The sequence below is a fragment of the Lepidochelys olivacea genome (genome assembly GCF_965140295.1).
Source record: "Lepidochelys olivacea isolate rLepOli2 genome assembly, chromosome: 5".
Classification (NCBI taxonomy): domain Eukaryota; kingdom Metazoa; phylum Chordata; order Testudines; family Cheloniidae; genus Lepidochelys; species Lepidochelys olivacea.
The window spans coordinates 86499281-86523157 of NC_140415.1; the positions used below are offsets into that span (position 1 = coordinate 86499281).

General features: G+C 48.1%; 1 protein-coding gene across 8 annotated transcripts in view; it reads right to left on the reverse strand.

Moving 5' to 3' along the window:
- SPIN1 (spindlin 1) overlaps positions 1-23877 on the reverse strand; it is a 109927-nt gene that overhangs the window by 47649 nt on the left and 38401 nt on the right. For 5 of the 8 annotated variants that reach the window (XM_084629288.1, XM_084629279.1, XM_084629280.1 and 2 more), the window contains exon 2: positions 15339-15442. The exons of the other annotated variants lie outside the window; for them this stretch is intronic. The gene's annotated coding sequence lies outside the window, so the exon portion shown is untranslated. The remainder of the gene's footprint in view (positions 1-15338; positions 15443-23877) is intronic. 8 annotated transcript variants of the gene reach the window in all.

Below are 23877 nucleotides of genomic sequence, written 5' to 3' on the forward strand. Positions count from 1 at the left end.
GGGTACTCTACAGAGCCTGGAGTTAGTTTTTGGTACAAAGACACAGTTGGTTCTGAGTATCGCTTAATCTGTATGGAAAGATGAGTGTCAAAGTTGAGAGCATTGAGGTGCCAGATAAGGTGCTCCTAGTTCTGATACCCTGTGAACTACCATGATTGTTATCAAAAAGGCCACATTACTAGAAAGTAATGGAACCACCTTCATACGTAGTTCAAATGGAGGACCTGTGAGGGAACTGTTAACCAGGTAAAATCCCAGGAAAGAACTCTGTACTTTGGAAGGATGCAGAAGTCATGCTACCCTCAAAAAGGCACACTAGACATTTAAAAAGCATGAAATCCACTAATTCTCTGCTGTAATTAAGAATCTGCCAGATGAAGCAGCAACTTGATTTTCAAATGTCTGAACTATCAGGCCCAGCCTGAGTCCATCCTGAAGAAATCGAAGAGCCTGTAATACCAACACACATGTAGGAGAGAGACCCTTGTCCTGGTACCAATGGGTAAACGTCACTCAGGACCTTGAATGTGTTATGTTAAATAAAAAGAAAAGGAGTACTAGTGGCACCTTAGAGACTAACCAATTTATTTGAGCATAAGCTTTCGTTAAATGTATTTCTGGAACCTTAAAACATGGATATTATCTCTTCTGAATAACCTCTTTGGCTTTAGAGGCTCTGTTCAAGAACTAGGCAGCGAGGCTCTGACTGTCTGGATTCTGATGTACAACTGGCCCTTGTAATGCATATCCCTTCTGGATGGATAGCAGAGGAAAGGTATTTGTACCACATTAAGGAGGTCAGAGAACCAAGGTATTCATGGTCAGAACAGGGCTACCAGAATTAGGAGTCCTGCTTTTCTTCTGAAGCATTCTGATGAAAGAAAAGGCATATTTAAAAAAAAAAAAAAGTAAGTCCCTTTTAGACATCTTTGCAACAACGCATCTGTTGCCTTGACTTTATAATCTCACTGGCAAGAGCAGAACACTGAATCTTTGTGATTCAAATGGGATGCAAACAGATTTATTGCTAGGAAACCAAATTCCTTTACCAGTACAGTAACTCCTCACTTAAAGTCATCTGGTTAACTTTGTTTCGTTGTTACATTGCTGATCAATTAGAGAACATGCTCATTTAAAGTTGTGCAATGCTCCCTTATAACATCGTTTGGCAGCCGCCTGCTTTGTCCACTGCTTGCAGGAAGAGCAGCTCATTGGAGCTAACTGGTGGGGGCTTGGAACCAGGGTGGACTGGCAGCCCCCCTAAGTTCCCTGTGCGGCAGCCGCCCAACAGCCTATCAATTGCCAGCAGTTCAGTTGTCCCTCCCCACACTGCCATGTGCTGCTCCTTCCCTCTGCCTTGGAACTGCTCCTGGGAGCCTCCTGCTTGCTCTGTAGGGTAGGGGTGGGGGGGAAAGAGGGGCACTGTCAGGGTGTCCCCCTCCCCCCTGCTCTTGCACCCCACTTACCCCATCTCCATGGGGGAGCTTCTTGGGAGCAGCTAGTGTCTCAACTTGCTGATTAATTAGCAAGGCAGTGTACTTAGAGTGGGTTCAGCCTACTTAAAGGGGCAATGCGCATCTCTCTCACACACATGGGGTGTGGGTCTCTGTCTGCCATGCTGTCTCCCCTTCCTCCATTTGTCCTGCCTTGCGGAGTATGAGGCTACATTAACAACAATGGGTTAACCCTTAAGGGCTCAGCCAAAAGCTAGTTCATCACTTAGCAGTAAGGCATTCCCTGGAAATATCCCACCCTCTGACTTCACCACCTCAACCAAGCTTCACAATCATCATCGCTGTGTACAGTATTAAATTGTTTGTTTAAAACTTATACTGTGTGTGTGTATGTGTGAAAAAAATTCCCCTGGAAAGAACCCCTTCATTTACATTAATTCTTATGTGGAAATTGGATTCGCTTAACATCGTTTCGCTTAAAGTCGCATTGTTCAGGAACATAACAACAACGTTAAGCGAGGAGTTACTATAAATGGAAGACCGCTCGGTATAGTCCCCATTCTGTATGATCTACCTTTTGCCTGCTGAGTTGTTACATTCACTTTCCAGTGGATGCAAAGGGAGCAGACTGACTGCAGATTCTTCTCAGCTCAAGTCATAGGACATAAGCTTCCTTTGGACAGTCTGTAGATTTTGTTCCCCTTTGTCCGCTGACATACGACATGGCAGAGGTGTTGTCTGTCACAGTCTGCATGAGGGAAGTCCAGATATGGGAGCAGAGCCTGATATCATATTGGACTGTCCTGATCTCTCACCAGTCTACACTGTGCTTGTTCACGTTTGGACCAGCTCCCTTGGATGGGCCTTGACCCTGTCCCGCCAGCCTTGCATCTGTGGTGATAAGTGTCCTGATGAGTTTGCTTACTGGAAATCCTGACTTGAATCCTCTCTGACACACCCACCATCTGAATGACCTGAGAATCCTCCTGGGGAGAGATGCTTTCACTGAGGGGAGGATAAGAGGAAGTTCCAAAGCAGCCTCAAGTCAGCATGGGACAGCTAAGAATATCCACAAAGGAGATCACTAATGAAGAATAGACAAAAGTGTTTTAATGGGACTTCCCTTTGATAAAATTTCTCAGCTCCTTTTGTATATCCTGCAGCAAGAAACTTCATCCTCACCCACAACTACTTCAGATTTGGGGATGATTTATACCTTCAAGTCAGCAGCACTGCTATGGGTACCCGCATGGCCCTATAGTATGCCAACATTTTTATGGCTGACTTAGAACAACGCTTCCTCAGCTCTTGTCCCCTAGTGCCCCTACTCTACTTGCGCTGCACTGATGACATCATCATCATCTGGACCAATGGGAAGGAGCCCCTTGAGGAATTCCACCAGGATTTCAACAATTTCCATCCCACCATCAACCTCAGCCTGGACTAGACCACAAAAGAGATCCACTTCCTGGACACTACAGTGCAAATTAGCGATGGTCACACCACCCTATACCCGAAACCCACTAACCGCTATATTTACCTACATGCTTCCAGCTTTCATCCAGACCACACCACATGATCCACTGTCTACAGCCAAGTCTTAAGATACAAGCGTATTTGCGCCAATCCCTCAAACAGAGACAAACACCTACAGGATCTCTATCAAGCGTTCTACAATACCCACCTGCTGAAGTGAAGAAACAGATTGACAGAGCCAGAAGTGCACCCAGAAGTTACCTACTACAGGACAGGCCCAACAAAGAAAGTAACAGAACACCATTAGCCATCACTTACAGCCCCCAACTAAAACCTCTCCAGAGCATCATCAAGGATCTACAACCTATCCTGAAGGACGATCCCTCACTCACAGACCTTGGCAGACACGCCAGCCCTCGCTTATGGACAGTCCCCCAACCTGAAGCAAATACTCACCAGCCACTTCACACCACACAACATAAACACTAACCCAGGAACCAATCCCTGCAACAAACCCCATTGCCAACTCTGTCCGCATATCTAGTCAAGGGTCACCATCATCAGACCTAACCACATCAGCCACACCATCAGAGGCTCGTTCACCTGCACATCTACCAATGTGATATATGCCATCATGTGCCAGAATGCCCCTCTGCCGTATACACTGGACAAACCGGACAGTCTCCATGCAAAAGAATAAATGGACACAAATCAGACATCAAGAATTGTAACATTCAAAAACCAGTAGGAGAGCACTTCAATCTTCCAGGACACTCAGTAACAGACTTAAAAGTGGCCATTCTTCAATGAAAAAAAAACTTCAAAAACAGACTTCAATGAGAAACTGCAGAACTGGAATTAATTTGCAAACCTGACACCATCAAATTAGGCCTGAATAAAGACTGGAAATGGCTGGGTCACTACAAAAAATAATTTTCTCTCTGTTGATACTCACACCTCCTTGTCAACTGCCACATCCACCCTGACTGATTTGGCCTCGTTAGCACTGACCCCCCCCCCCCGCCCACTTGGTAAGGGAACTCCCATCTTTTCATGTGCTGTATATATATACCTGCCTACAGTATTTTTCATTCCATGCATGTGATGAAGTGAGTTCTAGCCCATGAAAGCTTATGCCCAAATAAATTTGTTAGTGCCACAAGGACTCCTCGTTGTTTTTGCTGATACAGACTAACACGACTACCCCTCTGAAATTTGTAGACGTGTGTATCTTCACCCTGAGGAGAGGTAGATAAAGGCCTTGTTCCCTTTTCAGAGAAGGGACAGGTTGTATTACTCCCATAGATGGGATGGCTGTCTGCATGCCCAGACTCCTCTTCTCAGGAAGAAGCCTTTAGGCAGCGCTTTTTTTTTTTGTTTTTTTTTTAAAATAGGCTGAGAGGGACAATACTCGCAATACTGTCCACCCAAGTTAGTTTTGCGTGTCAAAAAAACATGCAAGAGATATTTAGGGTGGCAGATAACTATTCTTATTTTAGTTATTTATTCTTGTTTGCCTGATGCCCCCAGTGGTTTGCATGCCTGAAGAAGAGGGCTGAGACTATGCCTGCCTGGATTTGGCTGTCCAGTGAGGAAGCGACTCTTTCAGAACTCTCCCAGTTAGAAACAACACTCTGACATTAAGGAAAGTGCAGTCTTGTCGTAACAGCTGTGCTGGTCACAGATATTAGAGAGGCAAGGTGGGTGAGAGTATCTTTTATTGGACCAACTTCTGTTGGTGAGAAGCTTTTAACTTCAGAAGAGCTTTGTGTAGCTCCAAAGCTTGTCATAGAATCATAGAATCATAGAATATCAGGGTTGGAAGGGACCCCAGAAGGTCATCTAGTCCAACCTCCTGCTCAAAGCAGGCCCAATCCCCAATTAAATCATCCCAGCCAGGGCTTTGTCAAGCCTGACCTTAAAAACCTCTAAGGAAGGAGATTCTACCACCTCCCTAGGTAACGCATTCCAGTGTTTCACCACCCTCTTAGTGAAAAAGTTTTTCCTAATATCCAATCTAAACCTCCCCCACCACTGTTGTCTCTCTCACCAACAGAAGTTGGTCAAATAAAAGTTATTACCTCACTCACCTTGTCTGACCAGGGAAACGCACATTATCTATCATAATGATTACAGGATAAATTTTGACTGGAGCACAGCAAGGAGCCTTTTGGCCTTACGTAATGGAGATAGGGGCGGGGGATGATCATGCAGTAGAAATAAAGAAGTAGTGGGTCAAGAAGCCCCTTCCTGCCTGCCAGCCCTTCCAGAACTGGGCTGTTGTCCTTCATCATTCCATAATCATCTACTTGGGGTGGGAAGTGGAGGCAAGGCACGGCAAACTGCAACAGAAGTTGGGGGCAAAAACCAGGACATTAAAGCATGGTGACCCCCCAGCAGCAGCAGTGAATTACAGCCTCATAGTTAAGGGCATGGTGACCCACAGCTGAGGATGGACAATCCAATACTTTCACAATCTTGTCAATGTGGCAAGAACACTGTATCCCACTGTTGCACTGTGGAAGGGTGTATGAGGCATATATAGCTATAGCTTTTATGGGCATCTGTATCTCAATGCACCTCAATCAGAATTTACATTACTCAAAATACTCACAGAATCATAGAATATCAGGGTTGGAAGGGACCTCAGGAGATCATTTAGTCCAACCCCCTGCTCAAAGCAGGACTAATCCTCAACTAAATCATCCCTGCCAGGCCTTTGTCAAGCCTGACCTTAAAAACCTCAAAGGAAGGAGATTCCACCACCTTCCTAGGTAACGCATTCCAGTGCTTCACCACCCTCCAAGTGAAAAAGTTTTTCCTAATATCCAACCTAAACCTCCCCCATTGCAACTTGAGACCATTACTCCTTGTTCTGTCATCAGCTACCACTGAGAACAGTCTAGATCCATCCTCTTTGGAACCCCCTTTCAGGTAGTTGAAAGCAGCTATCAAATCCCCCCTCATTCTTCTCTTCTGCAGACTAAACAATCCCTGTTCCCTCAGCCTCTCCTCATAAGTCATGTGTTCCAGTCCCCTAATCATTTTTCTTGCCCTCCGCTGGACGCTTTCCAATTTTTCCACATCCTTCTTGTAGTGTGGGGTCCAAAACTGGACACAGTACTCCAGATGAGGCCTCACCAATGTCAAATAGAGGGGAACGATCATGTCCCTCGATCTGCTCGCTATGCCCCTACTTATACATCCCAAAATGCCATTGGCCTTCTTGGCAACAACGGCACACTGTTGACTCATAGCCAGATTCTTGTCCACTGTCACCCCTAGGTCCTTTTCTGCAGAACTGCTGCCTAGCCATTCGGCCCCTAGTCTGTAGCAGTGCATGGGATTCTTCCGTTCTAAGTGCAGGACTCTGCACTTTTCCTTGTTGAACCTCATCAAATTTCTTTTGGCCCAATCCTCTAATTTGTCTAGGGCCCTCTGTATCCTATCCCTACCCTCCAGCGTATCTACTACTCCACCCAGTTTAGTGTCATCTGCAAACTTACTGAGAGTGCAATCCACGCCATCCTCCAGATCATTAATGAAGATACTGAACAAAACCAGCCCGAGGACTGACCCTTGGGGCACTCCGCTTGATACCGGCTGCCAGCTAGACATGGAGCCATTGATCACTAACCCTTGATCCCGACAATCTAGCCAGCTTTCTATCCACCTTATAGTCCATTCATCCAGCCCATACTTCTTTAACTTGCTGGCAAGAATACTGTGGGAGACCATATCAAAAGCTTTGCTAAAGTCAAGGAATAACATGTCCACTGCTTTCCCCTCATCCACAGAGCCAGTTATCTCATCATAGAAGGCAATTAGATTAGTCAGGCATGACTTGTCCTTGGTGAATCCATGCTGACTGTTCCTGATCACTTTCCTCTCCTCTAAATGCTTCAGAATTGAATCCTTGAGGACCTGCTCCATGATTTTTCCAGGGACTGAGATGAGACTGATTGGCCTGTTGTTCCCAGGATCCTCCTCCTTTCCTTTTTTTTAAGACAGGCACTACATTAGCCTTTTTCCAGTGGTCTGGGGCCTCCCCCAATCACCATGAGTTTTCAAAGATAATGGCCAATGGCTCTGCAATCAGTTCACTTTCACCTGAAAAAAAAAAAATCTATCTTCCATGTCTTTTTTTATTGTTTGTTTTGTGACTATTTTACTATTTGATCCTCTAACTCTGATCTGGAATGCTGGCCCTCCTCCCTTAAGCAAGAATTTCCTTTTGCAGGGTTGTGAGTATGCATGCCTAGAAAAATCAGCACATGTATATGGCCTTGGTTTTTCTGAACTAATTGCCTTGCTGTACACCATGAAGGTGAACAGGGAAGCTGTGACTGATGTTCATTTGCCCTACTGAACTCTGCAGATGTATGCAGCTTAAGAGAAACAGATTCCACTTTGTGCCTTTAGAAGCACCTCCTGGAGGAATCCCCTGAATCAGACTCTTCAGAAGATGGAGGATATGGGGACCTTTTTTCTTCCCTTAGTGCTTTATATGGGGGCAACCAGAAGAGTCTGAATGTCTAACATACTTTTCTTAGGTATTACTTGATCTTCCTCCTCCTCAGATGGAGAATGAAAATTCAGACAGAGTCCCCTGGAAGAACCAGTTATGGTGATGGTGAGAATTCTGTGGTTACCCTTTCAACCAGTTTTCTTGCCATGAGAAAGAGGAGGCTCAGACTGAAGGGTTGTGCTGGACTGGGTGAAGAAGTCTTCCATGGTCCCTTTCTCCATTCAAGGGAGATACTCAGATATGGCATGGACATAGGATGAGCTCACCCCAGGGGCACCAGATTCAAACTTTGGACGTTCAAAGGGAGTCTTTGGTTCGTTTGCTGAACTGGGAGAGAGAGCTGACACTGCTGGCAAGGAGTAGCCAGGAGCCACTGCAGAGCTGATATGGGGCATGCTTTAGGAATAGAGGAAGGGGTTCGGTCCAAGGTCCCCTTACCAGACTCTCATGTTGAGTGCTCTGAATCCCTGTTAATAGCTCTCTTCCAACACAGCAAATGTGGAGGATGGGATGGGCAGCTGCTCCAGTCAGCCAGGTCTGAGAGCAAGCTCGAGGGGCTGGGCATTTCCTGGCCCTTTGATATTGTGCTCCATCCTATATTGCACCACCCTCCCACATAAGGGGAGGAAGAGAGACCAGCCACTTGTGCAAATCTCGGGGCTGTGGCAAATGCTGCTGAGGTGCTGCCACTGCTTTCAGGGACTCCTGTGGTCATACTGACATTTGACCTGCCAGCTCTTGTTTGGAAATGTTTGAATCGCCTCTACGTTGATCAGTTCTTCTCTCCACCTGCAGGAAGGCGTTCAATAACACTGATTCGCATTTTGACATCCCTCCTCAAGTATTTTTAGCTGTGTGTGCCACATTTTCAGTTGTGTGGCCCTTGATGATTTTTTATGCTGTTGCATTGCAGCTAGGAAGTTTTTTCTGCAATTTCTAGTAACTAACTGCCAGAACTAACAGGAACTTAGTAACAATATTTCAGCTACAAAATATCATAGGTTTGGTTATGAGAGATGGGGCAGATAATGGTTACAGAGACAGAGAGGCTGGCGAGCAAGGATCTTAATTTTCCTCAGAAAAAAAACCAAAACTGACTTAAAAAATAAAAAATAAAAATCCGCTGTTTTCTGCGACTAAAATGAAATGCTGAACTTTAGTTTCTCTAGCCACAATATATATAGATATCAACTGAATACAATGTTTTACTGATATACAGTAGACCCTCATTTATCCAAGCCTCCATTATCTGGCTCTCCGTGTTAACCAAACCACCATCCACCCGGGCCCTATTGCTGGTGGATCAGTTAACATGGAGAGCCCGATAACAGAGGCTTGGATAAACAGGATTCTACTCTATGTAAATTAAAAGAAAATTCAAAAATCGACCACAAGAGGGGAGGTTACACACATTGAAACAGTGACACTGGTTCTTTCAGTAAAATACAGTTAACAGTTAATATGTTAATTTTTTTTCACAAAATGTAAAAACTAAAGGTTCTCCGTAAAAATGCAAATTCCATGTTTTTCTGTGGCAAATGGATTTCTAGGATCCCTGTTGGTCAGTAAAGAAGCAAATCAGAGCAAGGTGTTCTGCATAATCATTTGCATGTTAATATTTAGAATCCTGTTAGCTCACAAAGATTTATTATGAGTGATAATGTTTAAGGCTACGATTATGTCACAGAATCCGTGACTTCCATTGACCTCCGTGACATTTTCTGCTCTGGGACTGGAGCTCCCAGCCAGCCCCTCTCATGCAGCTCCCAGCCCCCAACCTGGCAGCGGGACCCAGCGCAGCTGCCCAACCACAGTGGGTGGGCGGCAGGACCTGCTGTGGCTGGGGGACCCTGCAGCAGAGTGAGGGGACCCCACAGCAGCGCAGCCTCAGGGGCAGGGGGACCCCGGAGCTCCCATAAACTGCATTGGTGGGGGACCCAGGAGCCCCAGGAGCAGTGGGTGCTGAACCCACCTACCCCTTTTGTCAGGCATATTTTTAGTGAAAGTCAGGGACAGGTCATGGGCAGCCACGAATTTTGGTTTATTTCCCATGACCTGTCCCTGACTTTTACTAAAAATATCCGTGACAAAAACTTAGCCTTAATAACGTTAGATGTCTGTGAACAAAGATTTGAGTGCCCAAAGAGCTTTTTTTTTTTCTCCCTGTTTTCTACAGTATGCGATTTGCAAGTGACAATGGCGGAGAGCTTTACTTTTCAATTGTAGATTCATTGGTTCATAGGGCTCAAACTGAAGCATTATCTATATCTCTTCCCTTACCCTTTAAGGTTTGCCTATGCAATTTTTTCATGGGTGTATCTATCTGTTTAGAAGCTTGTCAAAACAAGCCATGCAGTTATAAACCCTTAAACCATTATAGTTGTAACCGTGTGAGGGATAACACCAATTAAACTGTATTGGTTGCTAAACAATTAGTTAAACCAATGCAAAAATCTGTGCATAGATCAGGGGTGGGCAAACTAGGGCTTAGGGGCTGCATCCGGCCCTTAAGACGTTTTAATCCAACCCTCAAGCTTCTGACAAGGAGTGGGGTCCGGGGCTTGCCCCGCTCTGTGCATGCTGTGGCTTCGTGCGGCTCCCGGAAGAAGCAGCATGTCCTCCTACGTGTAGGGACAGCAACGAAGCACCGCCCGTGAAGCTCCCATTGGCCACAGTTTCCTGCGGACAGAAGGGAGCACAGAGCTGCCTGGCCGCGCCTTTGCGTAGGAGCCAGAGGGGGTACATGCCACTGCTTCTGGGAGCTGCTTGAGGTAAGTGCCACCTGGAGCCTGCACCCCAACCCCCTCTAGCACCCCAAACCCCTGCCCCAGCCCTGATCCCCTCCCCCCCTCCGAACCCCTTGGTCCCACCCTCCTGCACTCCAGAGCCCGCACCGCCAGCCAGAGCCCTCACCTCCCCACCTGCACCCCAACCCCCTGCCCCAGCCTGGAGCCTCCGCCCACACTCTGAACTCCTCATTTCTGGCCCCACACCAGAGCCCACACTCCAAAACCCAATTTCGTGAGCATTCATGGCCCACCATACAATTTCCATACCCAGAGGTGGCCCTCAGACGAAAAAGTTTGCCCACTCCTGGCACAGATTGACAGTTAGCAGTGTGTGTGTGTGTGTCTATAAGGTATGTTCCAAGGCCAGGCCTACCTAATTTGACTTCCTTTCATAACAGAAATAAAAAGCAGAATTAAGACACAACTTACTACTGCTTTCACTGAAAAATGAAGTGTTTGACTGGCAGCTAAATACTAACCCATTGCCCAGCCATTCCATCCATCCCTCACTCCCCACCGGGCTTGAGAACTTTTTAATAAAAAGTTAAATTCACCTTACCAACATTAGCTATTATCCAGTAATGGGGGGGGGGGGGGGCGAGGGAGGGAGAGGGGAATGCCCATCCCATGATTACAACACATTATATATAGCTACCCACACCCTTCAACTCCGCCCCTTTCCCCCGGACTGCCAAACACACACCAGAAGACAAAAATCTCTCCAACCCCAATGCTGGAGTGAGACAGTGGGTCAAAGTATGGCCAAAAGTTGAACAATCCTTGGCTTGTGTAGATGGGGGAGTGTATGTATGCACACATGTATGTACACATGCAGTAAATTCCAGAACAAAAGGATCCCTTCAAGGAGGATGTCTCACTAGCAGTTCCCTTTCATTTATACCTAAAAGATCGCCACCCCAAGTACCTCCACTGATTTCAAATGTAGCAGTTTGGCATGGGGCAAGATGAAATCAGATTCCAAATCTTTGAGGCTTTACAGATCAAAACCACCACCTTGAATTCTATCCAGATGCTTTCTGGCAGCCAGTAACAGATCCCAAATCACTAGCATTACAAGCTTCTGGTGTGAAACTCCACTTAAGCGAGCTACTTAGATTTTAGTTACAATTTTAGTCTTAATGGTAGCAAACATGAGAGGGCATCATCAGTGATCCAATCTGAAGATAAAGGCAAAAGGTAACTGGCAAAGTGCACATTAGGCATATTTCTCACAAAGTGCATGTCCCTACAAACAATTGTGAGGAGCCCAAGGTCTAGTAACACATTGCATTACAAACATATTATAGTTCAGGAATGTCAATAAAATCCTCATCAACTGGCAGCTTCCCTTTGCCTAAAAACGTTCCCAATCTTAATGGCATTAAATCACAGCCAGGTAGCCCCTATCAAAGCCCGACATCCATCTAGGCATTGAACAATTTCTTCTAGTGTCGCAGCCCAAACTATACATGCCATGTGACAGATCTACATGTTGTCAACATATGAACTCCATCACAGCCCATGTTTCCTAATTAACTTTCAGTGTCCTCATGTGTGAGGACAAATGATCCCTATGTACTAAAAGAGGAGGAGCCCCTGAGGCAGAGCAGCAATTGTTCATTTTTATCTCAGACAGAATGGAGCAACACTCAAGAGCAATACCATCCACCTCTGCTAGGTTCTGTAGGCAAGTCAACAAGAACCTTGTGGTCAACTGTGCAGCATCAGGTCTAAAAGAATGAACAAAAACACTACTGCTATGAGGTTGTGTTAGTTTCTGCCTCAAACCCAGTTCTATGTCTGGAACCATTGAACTTCCTTGACCCAGTAAGAGAAGCCTCAAAACCACCTTTTCAAACCCCTGATCCCTTTAAAGAAGAGATGAGAAACTGATGAACAGTTGGTAAGATTGTCAACATCCAAAGTTTTGTTTCTTGAACAGAAGTCAACACAATTTAAGACTAGCTGGCACCCTCTACCTTCCTACACTTAGACAAGGGGGTGCGGGGTTGGGGGGGAATGTATGTCCAACCTCATCCTCTTGGAGTTCTAGAGCTGAGAATATATACCATTAATAGAAGCTGCATTCCCGATATAGTTCACTGAAATGTCAGAACAGGGAAAGACTGAAAACTACACCTCTCTCCTTAGCTATTCTGGAAATGCTGAATATATACTTCAATCCCTCCGCTTCTTTCCTGAATTCCAGTAAGTCCAGCCTATTCAAACTGCCTTTTGACCAAAAGGGATACTGTTTAAAATTCATTTAACATCTTTCTACTCCATACAGTATATGGATGTAGAAAAAGTGTAACACTCATAAATTAGGTATACAATAGGAAAAAATGTTGATTAATATTTCAATACTGCAGCATGAGACTGACATTACATAAAAATGTTTAATTTTACAATAAACTTATTTCTATTTATCCCTTGGTGAGGACAATGAGAAGTGGGTGGGAGAAGTGACTTCCTCCACTTCAGCCTCCAGTTCCTCCTTTTCCTCTTCGGGGTTCAGAAGCCCTGAAGGCAGCAACCACAGGAGGGCGTTTCCTCGGTTGCTGTAGGTCACATTAGAGGTAAGGGACGCTTGCTGTCTTTGAGCCTGCCAAGAATCCTAGTATGGCCATTGTGATGGGAAGGGACCAGGTGGTCAGTACCATGGTTGGCCAAAGCAGGGAGGCTCTGGATCAGGGGGACGATAATCATGATGTCTATAGTGAAACTGAGACCCATATGGCGGGTGAGAAAAACAGCGGGACACCACATCCTCTTGCTCACTTTCTGACTCCGCCGACAAGAAGGGCGGTCAGTGGCAGGAAGATGTTGGCAAGTCAAGGGCCCCAGTACTGAGCAGAGGAGAGTCCAGTGCGTCAGACACCAAAAGATCTGTTGCGCACCGGAAATCTGAAGGTATGGACAGCATCTGTACTGGTGGTTGTTGTCAGTGCCAAGAGGCTTGTATTGATAGGGTCAGAGATGTGGACCTGGTAGGAAGATCCGTCGGTGCCTGGCATACCACAGGTCGTGCCGATGTTGAAGTCGGACCAACAGAACCTTCCCTATGGCAAATCTTCTGTTTTTCGTGCCCCTGTAGTACCGCTGCTTACTTGCCTGTGCCCATTGGATCTTTAGGCAACCCAACTTGCTCTGTTGGCTCACTACTGCGCATGCCCTGGGTACCAGATTTAGATGGCATCAGTGCCATCTGTACTTGATGATACTGACTGAGACGGAGATCATTTTCAGCTTGATTGGGGCTCGCTACAGGGACTCACAGACCTTTTCTTAAGGCCTTAAGTGAGTGGCTCATGGGCATCTCTCTGGGCTCACCTCCATTCAAAGTAGAGGGTTGTGGTGAAGGCTCCCATAGGGACTCTGGAGGTTGAAGGGCTGACTCCATGAACTGGAGCCCTCCATTCTCTGTCTCTCCTGGATCTGGACTTCAGTTACTGACACAAGCCACACTTCTGTGGCATGTGTTTCTCTCCCAGGCAGCAAACACACAGAGCGTCCATCAGTCACTGAGGCACTTTTCGAAGCTCAGAGAGCTGGGCATACCCTTTTCCAGGTGGGTCGCCCTGCACAGGGGCTGGTGGGAGACAAGTCCTTTCCTTTTTTCTAAGCATGGCCAACATAAAATGCAAAAGAAAGAAAGAAAAAAGGCTTCAAAGGAAGCTAAAAATTAGCTATTCTAAAAGAGTTAACCATCTACAAATGGGTAGCTACAGCTCTGTCTCTATCCAGAGGCAGTTGAGAAGGAACCGAGGAGGGTTCCCTCTTGCATGCTTGCTAGCCTCATGGCAGGTGAGGAGCAGCTCATGTGCAGGCTGAACAGACACTGCTACCAGAGTTCTCCGATCAAACGGCACACAGACGCAGACAACTACAGTGTAGCACCCACAGGGCCACTACTCAAAGAAACAGCTGACTCTCACTGGGAGTCGTCCCCCGTCTCCCCACAATGTAATTTAATTTTGGTTTTCCACATTGGAAGCTTGATTACAACAATAATGATCAGCTATTTGATAGATTACCCTAGCTCTTCTTTTATTTTCCCATCAAAATTTATCCCAGCAATATTGAAGACTTTGCAGCTCAGTGGGTTTACAAGAGAATAATCTTCCCATGAACCAAATCTCCGAGCAACTCATATGTTCCAACTTTCTCCTACCACATGCATTGCTTAGTTGTACTAAGGTTAAAAATAAATTAAGTCATCTTTTGTGAGAAATAATTTTTTTTTAAAAAGTTACAGTTCCATGACTAGCAGCTTTCTATGCAGCTTTACAAAGTTGTGGTATGTATGACAATAAATATTGCACTTTTAAAGTGAACATGTCAATGCTGGTTAGAATCTAATGTGCAACCATCACACTGAAATTCTAATGTTAAAGTATTTCCATTATCTTTCCTTGAGACATATATAGAATGCTCATCTCATAGCTGTCAGTGTACACAATGTAGAATCAAAGAGTAAATATCATCCTTCCTTATCCCCAGAGCTTTTATTTATGCAGCAGAGACAATTTGAAGAAGATGTAAATAGGGATGATCTGTGTCTGAGTAAGTTTCTGCATTCAGTTCACTCTAAAGGTAACAATAAGACCCGCATTACAAAAAGCAAGCTTAAACACCTTGAAGGCATCAGTACTATGAAACTAAGTGCTTTAGTGTGCTTGTTCAAATGTCAAGGTCCAAGGACTCCTGACTGATAGCCTCATGACAGCTGAAATAAATGAACACATGATAAAGACTGGATGTGGTTCTGCAGTTTATCATAAACCTTTCATACCTCATCTGCACCCTGACCAATAATTGCTCTTCAAGACTAGCATCCAAAATCTCCACACATCTTTCAAACAGCTGTGATTTTATTTTTTAAAAAATGGTTTTAAAAGACTGTCACAGAGAGGTTTCTTTCAGTACCTCCAACATGCATAGTATTTCCCCTAAGAAGTTGTACTGGTCCAACTTCTCATTCTGAGATTTTTGTATAGTGTAAGTAACAGCCAAATTGCTGTTCCTTCAGACACCTATGATTTCTATCTGGAGTGAAGTGCTTGAAGAAATAAAACTCTTCATACATACAATTGACTCAGTTACTCTGGGAGATGAAAGGCACAGGAATTTTGTGAAGTAAGTCTTTGCTTGAATTGACAGAATCCATTCATCATTTGTTATGCCAGTCCAGGCTGTAATAAAAACAAAACAACAAAAAATGTGTAGGATTTTCTATTAACTGTGAAGAAGAGCAAAGATATAGAATGATTACATTCCAGACTGCCTGCCCTGGGAGATTACAAGAACTTTTTCTCCAAAAATACCATTCAAAACAGTATCCAGCTTATGATTAAAATAAGCCTCCCCAGCTGACAGGGTCATCCCTACGGAGGCACAGGGCCTGGGACATAGGCACCAACTTTCAAATCTGCCAGGGGGTGCTCTCCCTCGGTTCCACCCAGGCCTTGCCCCGACTCTACCCCTTGCCAAAAGGCCCCACCCCCGACCTGCTTCTACCCACCCTCACTCTGCCCCCGCCCTGCCTCTTCCCACCCCACCCTTTTCCCTGCCCAGTTCCACCCGTCCCCTAAGCATGCTGCACCCTCGCGCCTCTCTCCTCCCCACCAGCGCCTCCTGACACCACAAAACATCTGATCCACGGGAGGTGGTAGGCGCTGGGGGGGAGAAGGGGAGGTGCTGATCGGCGGGGCATGCCAGTGAGCAGGAGGCACTGGGGGGAAGGGGAGGTTCTGGTAGGGGGGCTCCTCCTCACCCACCTGCCTGCTGCTCACCTGCCCATTCACCTCCTCACCTCACTCGCCCACCCACCTCCTCATGCCCACCTCCTCATGATTTTATCGAAGCGCGGGGCCCAAAGTGGTCACCCCAAGTCGCCGTGCCCAAGAGATGGCTCTGCCAGCTGAAAATGGTCAGATTACCCACGTATTCTCTTGATCAAAAACATAGTCAAGTGCTTTTACTAGCAAATCAATGGCACTGTAGTCATTTGACCAACTTGCCATCCACATCTAACTCAACTGTCCACGCAATTAGTTTTTGAAAGAGACTTCCCAAATTCCCTCAGAACAGGAAACTCAGGCCAAACTTTGCAACTATGAGTGGCCCGAAAATTAGGCTCTTACATGTATCTTACACTAAGCAATTAAATACAGAGTTGCTTGACTTTGGAGTGCTGTGCTCTCACAAATCCCATAGAGGTCAATGAGAGCTGCAGGTGCTCTGCCTATCTAAAAGTATGAAAGTTTGAAGATTACAGCCTTCATTACCTTACTTGCATGTGGCTGGTTAGCCATTCTACAGCAGCCCTAGAAATGTAAAAAGGACACATTGTAGCACCTAAGACAGTTGTAGAAAGTTCAGCTTCAATGAACTCTGCAGTCCAAAATATTCCTTGGGTAATATTGTCTTCACTTGATATTGAAGATTTCATGCAATTCGGCCACAGATGGACCTACATAGGGAGCAGTTAACTAGATATCCTTAGTTAACTTGTAATGTATGAATTTTTCCAGAGTAGCCCAGCAACTACCCACTAGTTCAGGGGTGGGCAAACTACAGATCCGGCCCACAAGCTGTTTTAAGCTGGCCTGCGAGCTGCACCACGCGCCTTGGCCCCACTCTAGCCGGGGCGCTGGGTTGGGTCCGCACCACACAGCTCCCGGAAGCTGCAGCATGGCCCCACTCCAGCTCCTACGCGCTCCAATGGGAGCTGCAGGGGTGCTGCCTGCGGATGGGGCAGCGTGGAGAGCCGCCTGGCCACACCTCTGTGTAGGAGCCGGAGAAGGGACATGCCACTGCTTCCAGGAGCCACTTGAGGTAAGCACTGCTCGTAGCCTGCACCCCCTGAGCCTCTCCCCACACTCCAAACCCCTGCCCCAGGCCTGATCCCCCTCCCGCTCTCCAAACCCCTTGATCCCAGCCCGGAGCACCCTCCTGCACCCCAAACCTCTCATCTCCAGCCCCACCCCAGAGCTCACACCCCCTCCCACACCCCAACGCCAATTTTGTGAGCATTCATGGCCTGCCATACAATTTCTATTCCCCAATGTGGCCCTCAGGCCAAAAAGTTTGTCCACCCCTGCACTAGTTAGAGGGGGAAATCTTGGTCTGACTCCTTTTTTAGTGTCTTCCATGTAGATAGTTACACACTATCTTTACCCTGTTCAATTACAGGTTAAAATTTTAAGGGTGCCTAGTATGTGCTTTATGCATGATGCCCCAGGGTTCTACACATCCAAAAACTCTGCTTTTATCTTCAGTCAGGTAGAATAAAGGTTTCTGCACAAGTTCAACGCTCAAAGCACAAGATCAGAAACACAGCCCTGGTCCACCACTGCTACACAGATACCCTCTCAGGTTTCAGAGGGAAGGCCTGAACAAAGCAGGAGACATTCTCTCAAGGTAACCTCCTTCCTAAAGAAATCTTGTTGAAATCACATTTTGATCCTGGATACAAGAACCGGTCTTACTCTGCTGCTCCTAAACTGACCAAGTCTGCATAACTCAGGTCTCTATTTCTTGTTCCTCAGGAAAAGTTTTCTTTTATACCCACACACACAGCAAGGATGACCCCTCATAATGAGTTAACAGCGGACACTTCCTTTGAAGTGGTACCAAAAGATGCTCCACCAGCTGTGCAAGCAGGGCAAAAAGATCCTGTTCTAGAAGCCTACAAAACCAACAGAAGATTAACATTTACAGCCTTGTTTCTTTCTAGTGGGCACTTTTTTTACCTGGAGATTTCCTTTTAGCCCAGCATTAAGAAGTGTACAATACACAAAGTTTCAAGATTACTTATTGGATAGCAAAAAAAAAAAAAAAAAAAGCCTTTGTTTATGCAGCATGGAGTTTCCGAGTGCCCTTACAGAACATAAAGTTCAGGAAAACTCACATTTCAGAAAATTCCAATAGGAGTGTGCGCGTGCACATGAACGATCGCCAGAAGCCTTTCCCTAGTGGTACCTGTCGGGTCGGCTGTGGAGACCCCTAGAGTGGAACCTTCATGGCAGTGTATATATATCCCTGCCGACCCGCCACCTGCTCAGTTCCTTCTTGCCGGAGTACTCCAACAGTGGGGTGGCGGGCAGGATTTGGAATGGACATGAGCAACACATCTCGAAGAACAACAGTTACAAGAGGTAAGTAACCGTTTTTTCTTCTTCAACTGATTGCTCATGTGCATTCCAATAGGTGACTTCCAAACAGTTACCCCGGGGGAGGGGTCGGAATTCACCAAATTGCCGAGTGCAGGACTGCCCTACCAAACCCAGCACCATCCCGCGCCTGCTGGGTAATGGCGTAGTGGGAACTGAAGGTGTGGAATGAAGACCAGGTTGCCGCCTTGCAGATGTCCTGGATAGGGACCTGCGCCAGGAAAACTGCAGACACCGCCTGCGCTCTGGTAGAGTACACCGTAATTGGCGGGGTTGGAACTTTAGCCAAGTCATAGCAAGTCCCGATGCAGAACGGGATGCATGACAAGATGCGCTGTGATGAGATTGGGAGGGAGTCCTAATTCTTTCCCCCCTAATTCTTTCTGCAAGAGCAATAAAGAGCTGTGGTGACTTCCAAGGCGGCTTTGTGCGTTCAGTGTAAAAAGCGAAGGCCCATCTAACTTCCAAGGAATGGAACATGCGCTCCCTGTTTGTGGCATGGGGTTTAGGGAAGAACAGAGGTAAAAATATGTCCTGGTTCACATGAAACTGGGAGACAACCTTAGGCAGGAACACAGGGTGGGGGAGCAGCTGCACCCTGTCTTTATAAAATACCGTGTAAGGCGGTTCGGAGGTCAGTGCTCTGAGTTTGGATACCCTTCTAGCAGAGGTTATAGCCACCACGAAAGCCACTTTTCAGTGAAGGTAGGAGAGAGGGCAAGTAGCCCTGGGCTCAAAGGGGGGCCCCCATGAGCGATGACAGGACCAGGTTGAGATCCCGGGGGGGGGCGGGCAGACGTCCTGGAGGATAAAGTCTGTTAAGGCCCTTAAGAAACCTGCTCACCATGGGATTACCAAACACTGATCCCCCCCGCCGTTCCCAGGTGGAAGACTGAAATGGCCACAAGGTGTACCCTTAGGGATGATATTGCTAAACCTTGGTACTTTAGATCTAAAAGACAGTCCAAAATAAGGGGAATTAGGGCTGATTGTGGCTCAGTTCCCCTTTGTTGAGACCAAATGGAGAAACACTTCCACTTAGCCAGGTACGTGGCTCGAGTGGAGGGTTTCCTACTCCCCAACAGGACCTCCCTAACTGAGTGAGAGCACTGAAACTAAAAAGGGTTCAGCCATGGAGCTTCCACGCCATGAGGTGGAGTGACTCTGGGTTGGGGTGCTGTAGACAACCGTGGTCCTGTGATATTAGGGTGGGACATAGAGGGAGCGCTACTGGTCTGTCCACTGAGAGGTTCAGTAGCATGGTGACGGGGCCACGCTGGCACTATGAGGATTAAGGAAGCCCTGTCCTGACGAGTCTTGAGGAGCACCCTGTGTATGGGGGGAATGGCGGGAATGCATATAGCAGGTGACCCGTCCATGACAGGTGAAAGGCGTCTGCTGTGGAGCCTGGGCTGTGGTTCAGGAAGGAGCAGAATCTCTGGCAGTTCCTGTTGCTCCGCGTCATGAACAGGTCCATGTGGGGAGAGCCTCACCTCTGGAAAATTGAGTGAGCAATGTTCAGCCTGAGGGACCACTCGTGAGGCGGTCTGCCAGCTCGATCTGCACCCCCGGAAGGTGCGATGCCTGCAGGTGTGTAGAGTGGGCAATGCAAAAGTCCCACAGTGAGAGGGCTTCCCGACAGAGGAGAGAGGAACAAGCACCACCCTGTTTGTTTATATAGAACATAGCTGCAGTATTGTCCATGAGCACTGATATGCACATGCCGTGAAGATGGGCATGAAAAGCTTGGCATGCCAGGCGAACCACCCCCAGCTCCCTCATGTTGATATACAGCGATAGCTCTGCCTGGGTTCTGACATTGTCCAGATGCACTCCCCAACCAAGCACCGAGGCATCTGTGACAAGGGAAAGCATGGGCTGCGGTGAAGGGTACTCCCGCACAAACCAGCTGTGGTTGCAGCCACCTTTAGAGAGAGTGGAGAATTTGAGGTGGGAGAATCACTATTGAGTTCAGTGGGTCCCTGCCCGGTCTGTGCACCTGCACTAAACACGTCTGGAGGGGCCGAAGGCGCAGCCTGGCACGCTGTACCACGTATGTACAGGCTGCCATGTGCCTCCATGGTCTCATACAATTCCTGGCTGTAGTTGTGAGGAAGCGGAGAAGGGTCTGGATAATGTCTGTGAGTGCTTTGAAACGCAGTTCCGGAAGGAAGGCCCTTGCGCTGAGTCCAAGAGAGCGCTGATGAACTCTATTCTTTGCGTGGGGTGGGGGGTGTCAACGTGGACTTGGGCTCGTTCAATACAAGTCCCAACCTGTGAAACGTAGCCCAGGCCAGGGATACGTGCTTCACCACCTGTGCTTGGAACTCGGCCTTGATGAGCCAGTCATCCAACTACGGAAACACCTACACCTGGCGCCTGCGGAGGAACGCCGCTACTACTACCATATACTTGGTGAACACCCGTGGGGCCACTGAAAGGCCAAATGGGAGCACCCTGACCTGGTAGTGCTGGCCACTGACCACGAATCTGAGAAAGTGTCTGTGGGCTGGGATAATGGCAATGTGAAAGTACGTGTCTTTCAAGTCGAGGGCGGCATACCAGTCTCCCGAATCCAGGGAGGGAATGATGGCGGCCAGAAAGACCATGCGAAACTTCTCTTTTTTTGTGTTTGTGTTGAGGTCTCGTAGGTCCAGGATAGGCGGAACCCCATCCTTGGTCTTGGGGATGAGGAAATAGTGGGAGTATAACCCCTTGAGGAACCTCCTCTATTGCCCCTAGAGCTAGGAGCGATTGTACATCTTGTGAAACGAGTTTCTTGTGAGAGGGGTCCCTGAAGAGGGACAGGGAAGGGGGGTGGGAGGGCGGAAGGGAACAGTATTGGATAGAATATCCCGCCTCCACCGTGCTGAGGACTCAGCGGTCTGACATGATCTGAGACCAAGCACGGTAGAAACGGGAGAGTCACTTCACAAGGGGGGGAGGGGGAGGGAAGATCCAAGAAGGCGACTAATGCGCCATCCTCGTGCACATCTTCAAAAGTTGGGCTTGGGGCCGGGGGGCTGTTTGGTTGAACCTTGGCCTTGGCCCGATGAGGATTGCATTGGGCGCCTCCAGTTATTTCTGCCCCTCCTCCTAGGCTGATCCAGCCTAGCGGCTCCAGGTAGAAATGGGACGGGGGCTGAGGTCTAAGGGGCTTTCTCTGAGGCGCTGGGGTGTGCAGCCCCAGAGACTTCAGAGTCACCCGGGAGTCCTTCAGGCTATACAGGTGCGTGTCTGTATTTTGAGCAAACAGGGGAGGTCCTGTATTGTGTTTTGGACCTCAGGTGCGACCCCTGAAACCTGAAGCCATGCACTGCGCCTCATAGTGATGGCCACAGTTGTAGCCGCAGAGTCCGTTGCACCTAGGGCTGCCTGGAGGGCGGTCCTAGAGACAATTCTACCCTCCTCAAGGGGCGCACCGAACTCCTTGCGAGAATCAGCTGGGATTAACTCCTGGAACTTAGCCAACGAGCTCCAGGAATTAAACGCATATTGGATAAGCACTACCTGCTGATTCGCTACCCGAAGCTGGAGCCCCCCAGTCAAATAGACTTTACGGCCAAAGAGATCCAGCTTCTTGGCATCACGTGACTTAGGTGCAGGGCCTGGTTGGCCCTGTCACTCCTTGTGGTTTGCCACATCAACCACCAGAGTCCCTGGCTGGGGGTGGGTAAACAGGTGCTCATAGCCCTTTTGCGGCACAAAGTAGAGTCTCTTGACCCCTTTAGCCATTGGTGGTATAGAGGGCAGGGTTTGCCAGAGCACCTTTGTGGTGTTCTGAATTGTCCTTATGAGGGGCAAAACTACTTTGGAAGGACCCTCGGGTGTGAGGATGCCCACCATCGGATCTGAGTCCTCCATAACCTCCTCTGCCTGGAGGTTGAGGTTAACTACTACCCTCCTAAGCAGGTCCTGGTGGCCTTTGGTATCCATTGGTGGTAGAGTGGTGGAGGTGCCCGCAACTGCCTCGTCTGGCAAAGAGAAGGAAGAGGTTCCCGGGACACGGTCTTCCTGCCCCTCGGGCCCTCTGGAGGCCAGGTCAGGTACCTCGGAGCACCCCGCGACTGGAGGTTCAAGTGCCACCAACGTCAGTGGAGGAGGGGCTGTGCTTGTCTGCGGCTGCTCAACAGCTCTGTCCCATAAAGGATCCTTGGGGCCCTAGGGGTGTAGCTTGCCATCGATGTCGCTGATGGAGGGATATGGGGGGGCCAATAACACCAATACCAGCCTAGATCCCTGACCTTGAGCCTGGTGGTAGGCCCAGGGGGTCCAAAAGGGCCATTGTACTGGGCCCTGCAACTGGGGTGGCCAAGTGGTGACTGGTGCCAGTTGTTCCGCCAGCCTACGGTGCCGGGATCGGTGCTGTTGCCAGAACCGGGAGCGGTAGTGGCTGCGTAAGAACACAGATGATTCCAACTCTGATGAGTACTCTGTAGCCAACCACTGGGGAGCGGAGCCCGACGGTGCCGGGGAGCAGTACCGGGGAGACAGAGATCGGCACCACAACATCATGGGCTTCCTGTGATGATGAATCAACGGTGGCGCCACCGTTGGAGTCGGCGCTGCCGATGGTGCCGCCATAGCCAATGGTGTCATGACTGACAGGAAAGAATTTTCTGTAGTATCTGGCTGATGAATCTTGCCCATATCAGCTCAGGGTTTAGCTGATCGCCATATTTGGGGTCGGGAAGGAATTTTCCTCCAGGGCAGATTGGAAGAGGCCCTGGAGGTTTTTCGCCTTCCTCTGTACCATGGGGCATGGGTCACTTGCTGGACAAGTCCCTGCTCCTTGAAGCCTTTAAACTACGATTTGAGGACTTCAATAGCACAGATATAGGGGTGAGGTTTTTGCAGGAGTGGTGGGTGAAATTCTGTGGCCTGCGTTGTGCAGGAGGTCAGACTAGATGATCATAATGGTCCCTTCTGACCTAAATATCTATGAATCTATGACTGGTGTTGTAATCGCCTGCGGTGCCGGGCATGACGCCACAGTCGGTGCCGTCGACGGTGCTACTGGCGGTGCCGAGTTTGCGAGGCCAAGTTCCGCACCTGCGGGGCAAGGTACTGCGCAGTCATATCAATGAGGTCTCGAGTCACCTCGTATGTGTCCAGAGTGGAGGGGAGGTCAAGCTCTTCCTCCAAATCATCACGGGTAGGAGAGTCCGTTCTCACCAGACTCAACGGCTCTGCAACTGGGGCCGAAGTCAACGGCACCAGTTCTTGGGGACCAGACCGAGGGTGTCCCGCGAGAGGACACACGCCACTGGAATCCCCCCTCGGCTTCCTGACATGCGAACGTCCCTTGTCTGGTTCGAATGTCCCATGTCTGGTTTCTTTCTCTTATGCAGCACCGGGGACTGAACGGTGCCTCCGTGAAGCACTTGCCTTGTGGGCCGGGGAGCAGTGCCAGTGCTCCCTGGCGGAGTCCTTCCTCGGTGCCGAGACATCCC